The following is a 13,413-nucleotide window of genomic DNA, read 5'->3' on the forward strand; positions in this document are numbered from 1 at the left end:
TTTCATGTACTCTGGAAGGGATTTCTTGAACTTTTAATATTACTTGTGATTTGAAATAATGTTTTTTAAGAGGACTGCATTGTTGATAAAAACCATGCTTCTGTCGAGAATGAGACGAAACATGAGGAATTATTCTGTACCGATTTCCTAACCTGGAAACTTTGTGAGGGAGAACCAGAGAGGAAAATAGTTTTGATAACTACTTCATAACTACATACCAGTTTTTGAACTGATTCCTGAGGAGTTCCTGTTGATTAACTCTCTCTTCTTATGATTGCTATCCAATGCTTAATTACATTGAACAATATATTCCAGAATATCCAGAAGACTTTGCTAGACAACACGAGCTGTGTTGAGAGGAATAGATTTGCACTGGGTAAAAATTAATCAGGAGCCAAACAATACCTGTCAAGTTTGTGTCATCTGCAAATTTTAAAGAAACACAAAATATCACCATTCATGAAAATACTGGATACAAAAAGACCTCTGTGTCTTCTTGAAATGAATACCCATTTTCACCAACAATAATCTGAATCTTCTCTTTCAACCCTTTCTCACCTGAAATTAGTGCACCTTCATCTAGACTGTATTTCTGTTGTCTGTTCATTACAGGGACCTGTCCCCTTGTATGCCAGGTCAGCTGTTTTGAAAGCAGTTATATTGATTTGTCATGAATTGTTCCTGACAAATCTGTTGGCTCTTTGTTATCATCTTGTTTTCTTCAAGGTGTTACAGACCACTTGATTTATTGCTTGCTTACTAATTTGTCACCATCTCTTTTCAAGTATCAATGTTAGGCTGGCTGAGCTATAATTACCTAAAGGACTTTATTTGCCCTTCTCCACTGTTACGGGACCTTATTCCATCCTTACTTGGATGGAGTCTTTCTTAAAATGTATTTCGGTTCCTAAATCCCAGCAAGGCAATGTGAAGTAGGCACCTACGTGTCTTTTCTGGCTCTGTGCCTGGTCCCTGGTGTGTGAATGTATGGAATAGAGCTATTTCAGGAGACCTTGTACTCCCAGCAGAGACAAGGAAAATGCAGAGGACTTGAGTCAGCTGGACCGTCTTCAGGGATGCACCTGGATCTGTCCTGTAGTTGGTCAGAAACATGCACTTCTGGAAAAAATAGTATTCTTATGATTGTGGTACAAAACTTTTTGCAAACATAAGAAAATCTGAGTGTTGCAGGTTCATTGCTCAAATCTTTGGAAGTCTGGCTGCAGCTCAAGTCCTCTATTTTGTTTACGTAAATTCCTGCAACTTCTCCATTTTATTTTGCTGGTGCAATCATAGCACCAAACCTTTTCCCTTTGTTTCTACACGGCAAGACATTGCCACCTGCTGTTAGTGCTATATTTGACATAGGCAAAAATCAAATTGATTTTTTTATGTATTTCTTGATTTGTATATAAGTGCATACTTAAATGAATTCTTTGATTCTGCAGCTTCCATATATTTTTTTGACAAAGCTCTCTTGCTTCATGCAGCTTTTAAGGCCTGTTTTAAATCACACAATAAAAGTAAAAAGCCGTATAAAGAAATAATTTGTGACACTGACTACTTTTTAGTATGGTGTAAGAGTCCAGTGTAATTTATTTGATAAGCTAGATGCAAAGGAAGTGAGTGCAATAGATCTAATGTTAGCTGAATTTTGTAAAAGGACTAGTATTGGCCTGCCTAGGAATTTATTTGTTCAGCTGGAGAAAAATGAGACTTAAACGAATTATGATGTGAATAAGGAGATGACTGAGGGGGACATGACAACAGTCTTGGGAGGGGGAGTACTAAATAAGAGGAAGATTAATAGTGGAGTTTGCCCAGTACTGGTTTGGAAACAAGGTTAATATTGTTATGGATAACTTCTGCCTGGAAAGGAGGAGTGCATTGATGAGATGTACTGATGAGTCTAAGCTTGGCGACATCCTCACTACAGAGGAGAATCTGAATGTCAGGTAGGAAGAAATGGATGGCTTTTGGGAATGGAATAAGGGAAAAGTGATGAAAGAAAATAGTGTATGTTTCAAGACTGTGCATAACAGGATTTTTATTTTTTTTTTTCTCTCCTGTGAGCTGGGAGTCCTCAGCTGGAAATGGTAGAGGACAATAAATGAGAAGTATGCTTGCTGCAGCTATGAAAAAGCAAATGGAAGCATGGAAGCCTGGGGTGTCTCAAGTGAAGTATTTGCCACAGAGGGAGAGATTAAAGTTGTTTACCCAAATTGACTGCTTATTTTCAAAAAGGATAGAGGTGTACTGGAGCTTAAGCGGAAAAGAACTGCCAGAACAATATGGGAGAGGAGAGCTCATAAGAGGAGCGTAAAAAAGCTTGCTGTGTTTAGACTAGCAAAACAAAATCTATTTAAAAAAAAAAAAGGAAAAAAACCTAAGACAGTAGCTTTCAGTTTCTGTTTATTTAATATTTTAATGTTTATAAAGGTTGGAAAATAGCCAGTTCTGAAGAACAGGCATCTGATCCATTCATTTATCCTGAACAGCAGCCTTCAGAGTCTGACAAAACTGCTAAGTGAGCAGGGATGCAATTGCTGGTGCTAGCACTTAGGGTTAACGAGTTCCAGTTGCAAATCTTAATTTGAAGGGCTCATAAACTGCCTAACTGGGGGTTGCATACAAAAGTGAAAGCCACAAGATGGTGCTCACACTCCTTACCATGGTTGAAAGCACTCTCAAAGATGCAGAGCAAGGTGCAGTGGCGGATGTAACCAGGTTAAATTTCCATGGAGCTCGGTGCGTATTAACCTGTAAACAAGTAATAAAGTCAGTGGCTCAGTTTGGTCTACGGTTTGTAGTTACACGTTGATTTTTGTTAAGGAGTCCTAATACACACTCTGTATCTTGCAGGGGAAAAAAGGAGGTGAAGACAGAAAGAAGGGAATTGGAAAGGTGATTGGTTATTTCTGAGGTTGTACCCTCTTTCTGCGTGGCTTTCAGCTACAAAGGGATTGATGAAATTACAAAATTGAGCAGTAGAAAGAAAACACATCTACGTTATCTCTGATTAGAATCCTTACTTGAATTTCCATACTTTTTTAACTGCCAAGGGCAAAATCTGCCGTTCGTACAGTGCTGCTGACTGCTTGTGCTTCTGTGCCTATTTTCTTATTATGCTTGCATCGAGGCAGGGACCGTTTTGGGAGGCTGGTTTGGTATTCTCTGTACAGTGTCTTACAAGGGAGTGGACTAGGGATAGGTTTCTGCAGTTTATCACTGCGTAATAGAGAACTGGTGAGGTTTATAAAGAGGAAAAACTTCATTTGCAAAAATGTTACTTGGGAACTCTGAAGTCAGATGAACTTAAGAAATGATGCAGCCCAGTGGATAACTGCATAGGCTTATCTCGGTGCCCTGGCTGCCGACAGCCTGCCTTCGCTCCTGTCCCGTCCTGTCTGCTAACACAGGCGTCCTCTCTCTGTTCATTAATAACTGTGGCCATGAAGAGGAGACGTTTATCTTTCTCTATTCTTTCATTCAACCACCAGCAGAATCTCCCAGCAACTGCTAACTATTTTTGTCAAAATTAGGGGGGAGTGCAATTTGTTACGGCATGCCTTTCCTGCAGTGCTGTGTTGTCATCTTTTTCTCCTGAAATGCAGTGTATGCGTTTTTCCCCCTGAATAAAATGAGACTAAATGTGTTTAAGTCTAAACCCGAGATGGCTAAAAAGCATACTGCATTCAATAAGTATGATGAATTAGAATCTTAAAAAGAACATCAAGTATTTTGGTAACATTAGTGTCCTTGCAGACTCTTGTGACAAAGTGTGCCATAAAGTCTATACTTCCAAAGATCTAAATATGTGTACTTAACCAATTCCAAGGCTCTGGCTACCAGTAGGATTGCTTTTATGATTCAGAGATGTGTAATATCGTTTACTCAAAACTCTGGTTTATGTTAAGTGCACAGAACATTCTAAAAAAACTTATGTTTAAAAGGAAGGAAATAAAAATTTTGAAACTCCTGTAGCCCTCTGACCTTATTGTAGGATCAAGCCTAGAAGCTGCTGAGCTGCCTGGCTCTGACCCAGCAAAGCAATTAAGCGTATGCTTAATTTTGGAGTTGAGAGTTGTGCCACTGAAATCAATTTATCTGATTGTCTAATGGTTTTTACCACTTACCAATAAGAAACCAAAATTTGCCTAAGCACAATGAGCTGGTCGTTCCTGTTATAACATGGGCATTTAGAAATCCTAACCAGCGCTGATTCTGCTCTGTTGTTTGAAGGCGTTTAACACTGGCAATGCTAAGACGTGCCTCCTGTAGTGCTGTATCAGCGTGCTTCAGTCCTGTCTTTAGAGAGCATCTTTAGAGCTGGAAGTTCATTTACTTTCCAGCCTTCTCTTTCTGCTAACGTCTCTTTTGAAATTAACTACAAGGCCTGGCCTTTCTTTATATTTAGAATGTGGATGTTTTCCCTTTTTGCTGATCTGCCGTTGGCACGTTATTGCACAAATTTAAACTGGAATCTGATGCTATCACCATTTGCTGGTACTTCATGTGAATTTAAACTCAGGAGGGTCTGTAACACACAGTCTCCTCAAATTGCTACTTAGCTAACATAGACTTAGATTTATACGTTTTCGTTCTTTTTTGGTTGCCTTATTCTTTCTTGAATACATTTCTGCAATGTCCATTGACACAGCTGGTGCAACAAGAATTGATTTGAATGTCAGATTTCATGGAGACTCCTTTTCTCTAGGCAATATTCTGTTTTTGTATGCTCGTCAGTTAATGCAGAAAAGGGTTAGGATGGAGTTCTGGTCAGTGACAAGAACTGCTTTTTATATAGGGATGTGTCTCTGTACCACTCTTCCAACTGCAGATGTCCAGTGCTAGAGAATCTTTAAGACTTAGTGAAAGAAGCAAATGTTTAATTAGCCCTTTAATTCTAATAGGGGTTTACTGATTCTGTGCAAAATGGCAATCTGTTTCACTCTTCTGTCAATGACATGCCTTTCTTTGTGAACAGTCTACCTATCTTGCATATTTTATAACAAAAATACTAGTGTATAGTAAAAGACAAGCATACAAATATTATTTAATATCATCTTCTTAGCTTTACAGCATCAAAATAGGACATTTCCCAATTTTATATGCAGAGAAATTAAGTGTCTGCAAATAGAGGACTTCTTATTTTGATGCTCATTAGAGAACATAGCACAGTTAAACCTTGAAATGTTGTATCTGCAAGTAACTGATATATATCCTTGTGCTGGAAGAACATATTTAACAAAAAGAGCCTTATAATACATCTCCTTTTGATAGTCGTGTTAAAGAAAGTGAACTAGGGGAAAAAAAAAAAAGGCTAATGTTGGAAACCCATAAAGAAAACACAATTTTTTAACGAGCTTTTTCCATTTGGTGTGGATAATGAAGTCTTGGTCCTTTGGAAAAGAAAAGACACGTGTCAGAGTTTCAGATGTCAAGTAGGAAGTGTTCATGTGTAGCGCTGCAGTACAAGCCTGAGCCAGAGAGCAAGAGCTGTATAATTAAAATGGAATGAACTATGCACAATAGCTGCAATAAAGACCTTATTTTCTTCCTCCATCTTTACAGCTTGGTTTAAGATAACTTGGTTTGTTTCCCATCACTCTTCCCATTAAATAAGGATTATCCATTTACAGAACAAAAGCCCGGAGATGCCAATTTGGAAAATGCAGTGCTGTCTACTCTTTCGCCTACTGTATTTCCTTTTCTTTGCTCATTTTTTCTTGCATTTTTGTATTTCTTCCTCTTTAGTCGTTCCCCTAATATTCATTGCGTACCTCTGAAAACCTCTTCCTATTTTCCTTCTCTTTCCTGACTGGCTCTTTCTGCTATGTACTGTGAATTTGTCCTCCCTTTTCTACCTATTGTTCTGCTTTCCTCATTTATACAGTTTCCAGGACAGAGCCACTTAGAATCATAGAATTGGAATGGTTTGGGTTAGAAGGGACCTTAAAGATCATCTAGTTCCACCCCCCCTGTCATGAGCTATGTATCTTATATATAATTCCAGCTAGGTATCTCTGATTGCCCTCAGCCTGCTCTGCTCAGCCCTGAGGAGGAGATAGCTGGAGGAAGCTCCGTGTGGCTTTTCCTCTCGCGCTGGCTGCTGCAAGGGAAGTGTTTCCCACTCCCTGGCTCACAGACAAGGTGTTTTGCTTAGCTCGCGGCTTCAGAAAATGAAAAAAAGGTTAAAACTGAGACCAATAAGGAGAGCAAACCATGGCATTGCCCGTGGCTCTCACTTGGTCAGGGATGGATGTCCACGGGCCAGTGCAGGGGGCAGATTGCTGAACTGGCTGATTAGGGCTGTGGGGAGAGTGGATCACCACGCTCCAGAGAGCTGGTCTGTGGCCAGCTTTCAGCGGTGAGCCTCAGTTTCTATAGTAGGTAAGCAGGGGGCTTATTTGGCAGTTGCTGGTGCCAAATAGATTTATCTGTTGCTTGGTGCTTGTCTCTCATGCGTTTTAATATTTCCATGGCATTTATGTTTACGCAATGTCTTTTGGTGGAGAAAACCAAGAAGTGGTTACTGTGGGGGGCAAAAAACCTCAGACAGAATTCCTAACTCTACTGATGGGCTCGTAGTTGATTCCTAATGACCAGAGTGCAGGACCCCCCTTACTTTGAGCTTTAGTTTGAAATTCAGGACTTTATTTAAACTCCGCTGGAATCAATGGAAAGACCCACTTGAGCTGCAGTATAAAGTAATCTAGCCCAGGATGAACAAAACTGTCATTCAAATATAGCACAACTTGTTTACATGTATTTTAGAACCACCCCTTGCTGGCTCCTGTCAGTTCATGCGTTTGCCTTTGGAATTATTGTGTTTATAAAACAAGCCCTATTTTGCTGTCACACAACTGCGCTCTCTCTGATGTCTATGCTTCCTTTTGTCCTTTGTTTCCTGCCCCCTTGTTTCCCTTCTATTCTGGAAATAAAGCTGCAGAAATCCCCTGATTTCTGCACTTACTCCCTGTCATCTGCATAGGAAAAATAAAAAATAAAAAGAAATGCACATATTAGATGCCACTCTGGAGTTACAGAAGTAATTGCTGCTTTGCATGTGACAAGTTCTCAAAGCCCAGTCATTTTTGCACATCAGGACTAAAAACTGCAAACACACCTCAGGCACAAATACCTTCATGCTTCTTTCTTATTTCTTTTAAATAATTCCCCTGGGTGCGTCTTTGTCCCTTGATAAAATTCCTGTCATTCACATCCTTGAAAAACTTCTGTCTTTAAGGTGAAAATACTGCAGACTGAAAAGAAGTTATTGGAGATTAAGTCTGTGGGGGAAGGGAGAGCATCAGTGCAGCTCCATACATAAGGATAAGAACATGCTGCACCTAAAGCTTGTTGGAGACAGACTTTTATTATGGGTTGGTTTTTTTTCTTAGGCAGATATTACACTATGCCGTTCTGTGGATGGTAGGTGAGGGAGGAAGAAACAGAAAGGTGGAGCTATTATCCAACTATTCTGCAAGGTCACAAGGGTAGCATTTGATAGAGCCAGAGGAGAAATCAGACCCCTCTAGGTGATCTTCAGGATAGCAGATTAAACAAAATATTATCTCTTCTGTTATTAGTAGAGCTGATAGTTTAGAACTTGTATCAGTAAACATCCTCTGTTACACCGGAGTAAAAGGCATCTTTGCCATAAATTATGAGCAAGCAATGAAGCTGTAGCAGTAAAAAATTTTTAGCTATATATTTTGCTGGGTTGAGTTATATAATAGTCTTGAACTGAGACCACAAGAGGCTGAGGATGAAATTAAATGAGTCATTGTTAAAAATAGGATGTGGCTCTGAATTATGTTGAGTGTGCTGGGCAGCTGAATAGAGGATGCAATTTGCTGCGAGGAATAGGCCGTGTCTATACTATGTAAATTTTGAACGCTATGTAAACTCATAGTGATTAGGGGTTACTGGTGATTTTAGTTAATTGTTGTAAAAACTGCTTGAAAATTGAGATAATCTGGGAATTGTGTGTATTGTTATAACTAGTACTGTGGGGACAAGAAAAGCATCTGACCGGTCCAGTGATGGGTGTTTCCTTCTGTGCAAGGAGATGAGGCACAGCACTTTTTAATCTTTCTTTATATCGAATATCATGATTGGCAAGTGGGGAAGTGACTATATAAGCCAAGTGGAAATAGCAAAAGCAAAAAGCAGCAATGTTGGCATATAGAGGAAATCGTGAGCTCAACTTGTTTTTAAGCTGTAGCGGCTTAGAATGAGGTTTCTCTCATGGCTCGGAGGATGTGATGGTTGAGTTTATAGGGTGATGGAAGAATTGATCACTTTTAATGATGATAAAGATGACAGGAAATGATGACCTCTGGCTATTACTGGGGACAGAATGCTTTGGCAAGTGGACTAGAAGGCTTCTAGTCTGACCCAGCACACCAAATTTTAGGTTATATTCCTACACAATTTAAAGCTGGAGTGTGATGAGCTTGAGCAGTGGTTCACCTGCTTGTCACTGTCATCCAGATGGCTTTAAAGAATTCTTTGATGAACATTTTCACCAAAGTACAATAGCTACTAGTATCTCTGTTGGATGGGTGAGTTGTCATAATCAGGTCACATTGCTTTAGACCACATGTCCTCCACTTGGTTCAGATTTTGGAGGGAAAAAGAAGTAATCACATTTCCCTGAGCTTATTTTTGCATCCTAATTATGGGGACGGGTGACACCAAACAGCAAGGTCTTTAAAAAACGAAGCAAACACAAAAAAAAAAAGCAGAGGATGTGCTTGTGCTGGTCACCGTGGAAACCAGGCCTTTGATGAAGTGGTTGTATATCTGGTAATACTTTATACTGAGTTCCGATTACAATAATGACCCATGCTATTTTTTTCAAATTCTTACATTTCCTCTTCTGCTCTATAGTTTACTTTTTAGATGATAGAAAGGAGGAAAATGCAAAATCTGGAGACTTGTCTTTAAAGTACAGAAAAATACTTATTTCAGCAAAATAGTAACCCATTTTGCTGAAACAAGGTTTTTATGTAAGGCTAGAACATGCAAATGGAAGCTATCGCAAAGAAATTCAGTGTTTAACACCTCTTTGGACATGTATCAAGTTTAAAGGCTGATTACTTCAAAGAATATGTGGAAAATTCTGTCAATAAAGCAGTGACTAAAATTGGCCATTTGTAGAAATAATGCCTCTGCATTTGTAAACATCCAGACATCCAGCACAGAGTCTCATGATTTCAGTGAAGTTATTCATGCATGTCCACACACTGCAGGCTCTTAGTCCAGAAAATTTTGCGGTGTGTGAGAAGTTTTTATTGAAAATATTATTGAAACTCTGTCAGTCAAGGTTTTTTCTGAGCTCAGGTATGTGAATCAGGCAGTAAATATTTGAAAGATGAAACAGAAGAACCATCAACAGCTGAATAAAGATGGCTTTACATAAAAATCTGGGGATTGACTGATGTAAGCTTCAGTGAAAGAGCTTCTGAGACACTTCCGAATAACATCAGATAAGGTTATCTTCACAGAAATAGGCCCCTGAAATTCTCATTTAATGGGCTTATGTATATAGGAGAACTGCTACAGGACTGAGGTAGATTCAGTGCATATTTTAGGATGCAATCTTTCCACTGTCTGCAGTTTCATGAGCTCAGTGATACTGTTCTTGGATCATGAACACACTGTTCACGCTTATTTAGAGCAACTTACTAACGGAACATTAAAGTAATAGTAAATCTAACTCTGAAAAAACATAAATGCAAATTTTAACGCACCTAAACTTGACTGGTAATATACATGGTTTTCTTTACATAAGGAATTTTTATTATCAATTATTACCAATAAATTCTTTATCAATGTTTATCAAACTTACATCTTAGCATAATTTTAATACAATACTTTTTAGTATAGTATTCCCTGATCAGGTGATAATACTGCTGATCAGGATTGTATCTGACAATGACACCATCTTCTTTCACTACTTTTTGTGAGTATTCAAGGTCTTGTCTTCCTTCTTTAGCTGTGGAAAGTACTGCAAGATTTTGCCACGCTATTCTTTTGAAGTGGGCAGGGTCTGGTAAGGTTCTGTAGAATGAGTTGCCCCCCTGACCTCTAGCCCAAGAGTAATCAAACATGTTTTTCCTTTCTGTTGATAGAATCCTTTTTTAGGATAAGACGATATTACCTTACTTTGTAGTTCTTTAAAACATCTATGAGTCTGAGGCATATACAGAAGAGGGCTTGCCTCACAGGGAAAAAAAGCTTCACTTTTTTGTTTTCAGGCATACTGTTTGAAGTTCTCTTTGGCAGTTGAGGAGATGTGACATAGAATATTGCAAGACTTAATAGATGTATTTTATTCTTTACATTCTTTTACAGTGATTTAGGTTTCAGTCTGAAGCAACTTAAAGATGCGTTACACTTCAAGCATGCCTGTTATCTAGAAATTGCTTGCATGCATGATTATTTGCAGATTTTGATAGTTTATTTAAAAATATGTTTATACTTTTTTCAACATCTGTGATAAACATTCATTTGACTCTGCAGATCCTGTGCATGGCTGTCTTTAAAAAATACAACAAAAAACCCAACAAAAAAACAACAAAAAAACCCCACGAAAAACAAACAAACAAACAAAACCACCAAAGCCCCTCCAGCTCTGTATGCAATAGTCATCTTTACAAAAGTATTTGTTTTATTGCATTTAAGACACTTATTTTTGTGTTAAATTCCTCCCTTTCTTTCAGTCTGTTCCTTCCTTATGCAAAGTAAGGATACTCTGGCTTTCTACAATCCAATTGTTTACCAACTTGGAATTTTCTGTGATGATGACAAATGTATTAATTTAATAAGCTAAGATAATTTTCTAAATCAATATGTCTTTATGCAGAGCACTTTTGGGAAAAGTAAATAGCTAATCAGTGTAAATGTGTTAGTAAACATGTCTGAAAATACTAATATCTGATTATTCACGTTTACATTATTTAAAGTTATTAAAACAGTTTTGTTTTTTTTCTTTTCTAACCGAATTAAAACATAAGCATATTTGAGGTCTAGACCTTATGTTTAGCCCTCAAAGAGGGCCTTAATTTTCTTAGATAAATAAGCCAATTAATCAAACATACTGCTGAGACCCTTGTGGATGATCTAGCAAGATAGTTTAGCTAATGTGGAGTTTTTAGGATGTAAGTCATCTTGTTACTTGGGAGGTGTGTCTGTGTGCTTTAGGATTAATGTTTAAATGTTTTGATCAATTAGGTCTTGAATGCTCAGTATCTTGGTTGATGTCTCTCCAGGGAGGGCATTTGGCTCTCTTGGCACGAGACCAGTGATTGCGCCATTGCTAGTTGTGGGGAAACTTGTCAGTAGGAGACTTCTGTGAGGTTTTACTTATGAAAACTGTTGTGGCATCTTAAGCAATGAAAGAATTTGGTCTGCATTGAAAGAGAAACAAAGACCTTTACTGGTGCTACAACTTTTTGCCAAGAGTTTGGACTTAACTGTCTCAAAATGCATTTATTCTTGAGAAAATTTGACATTCTGTAATGTCGAGTACCTGCAGAAACACTCACAGGTGTTTAAAAACCTTGATGTCTTCTGATGCTTGACTTTCACTTTCAGACTTCAGAAGGTTTTACCCTCTTCCTTTTATTCAATAACAACTTGCAGCTGAGGAACTCTGCTTGACTGTGCTGTGTGTGAAGGGAGGTGTGCTGAGGAACTTAGTCTATACAAGAAAACCGAACTTCTCCCAGCTGTGATTCAGTGGGACACCTGGAAGGCTCCTTTTGCATGCCAGACCTGTGCCCTGCCTTTTTATTCTGCAGTGTGGTTGGTCCCTGTGGAGGGCTGAAAGCAAACTGAAAATGGGAAGTTTTATAAGGGAAGCATATGACAAATATTCCTGATGGTTTGCTAGTTATGAAAAAGCAGGATGGTCCTGGGGGCACTGCAACCACTTGAAAAGCTACCTAAGCTTGGAGGAATGCAGTAGAGAGCATGATAGCACTGTGATCAGAGAGGCTGCAGGGACAGGAGAGGCCTCACTCCTGTGCTTTTGTAACCCAGAGTCTGGGGGCGAGACTTGGCAAATAGTAGCCCCAGTTGCTGAAGAAGAACATGAAGCCAGGAGTGGTTTTCCTGCTTGTTAAGAAAGAAGCTGAGAACAGCAACTACAGAAACGCGGGAAGCTGGGAATAAATGTAGGTACGGGAGCTGGGAGACTCTACTTGGGCAGGAGGCGAGTGGTTTGCTGCAGTAGCCCCTAGGCAGCCCATAGGTCTTGGCTCTGGGGGGATGCAGTTGCCCCATTTATTTATTTTTTTCCTCTGTTATGGCAAAAGAGGTGCTTCAGGAGTTTCAAGTGACAGCTCCGGGAAGGATCTGACATCTTATAAAACAGGTTTTGGTACTTTTGTTCTCCTCTGCAACTTTATCATCAGGAAGAAGCCTTTGGCTCTGACAGAATAAATTTGTACTGCTTTCACCTTTTCAATCTCATTATTAAAAATGATTCCCAATGAAGCTGGCAAACTTAATGTACGTTACTCCTCCAATTACAATGAGTATGTATAGGCGGCCACTTGGGAGGTGTAAGAGGAGGGGATGGACGCCTCCTGCCAAGCTGCAAGGGCAGTTTAAGGACTGGTATCATGAGAAGCCAAGTTACAGGGAGAAACTTTCCTGTCTGGCATAGATTATGTGATGCATCCTTACAAGCAGAGGTGATGGAAAAACAGCTCAATCCTTCCTTGACCACCTCATGTTGTGTTTGAAAAAGGTGTTGTAGCAGCTGAAATGGCTTCACTTCCATGCTGGTCTGTTGAGAGGCTTTGATATTTTGCACTGAGGAGACACTTTTGCTGTCCTGGTGCTGGCACTGCAGTCCCTTTGGTGGGATTTATGTCTTGCAGCCCCTTTCTCCTGGAGAAAGTGCTGCTGCCTCAGCAAAAGCAAGGCAGCCATGGGGGCAGGAGACCTGCGCCCTGGCCCTGCAGCAATGAAGCTGTGGGTAACCTACCAAGCATGGCAATCTACTTCATCTCATTCACCTGCCTAGACAGAGGTGGCAAAACCACGCCATTCCATGTGAGCGTGTGGAAGGAGCAGAAGGAGCTCAGCTCAACCAAAGGTGAGAATATGGTTGCTGGGTTCAGCCTGACTCTGTCCCGGGTGGGTGGCCGTGCCTAAGGGAATGGGGTTGTGCTGCTGTGTACGTCCTTCTGCGCTTAATGTCTGCATTCAGGTTATTGAATAAATATCCTGAAGGAGGGCAGCTGGGGGGTACCAGGGCAGCCCCGATCATGAGGCAGACAGGGAGGTCCTGTGGGGACAGGGAGGGGGACAGGCTGTGGCTGGGCTGTCGGCCTGTGGGTGAGGAGAGGATCAGGCCCGGTGAGGGCCATCCACAGGCTGATGGCCTGGCCC

This window comes from Larus michahellis, chromosome 1, assembly GCF_964199755.1.
Source record: "Larus michahellis chromosome 1, bLarMic1.1, whole genome shotgun sequence".
NCBI lineage: Eukaryota > Metazoa > Chordata > Aves > Charadriiformes > Laridae > Larus > Larus michahellis.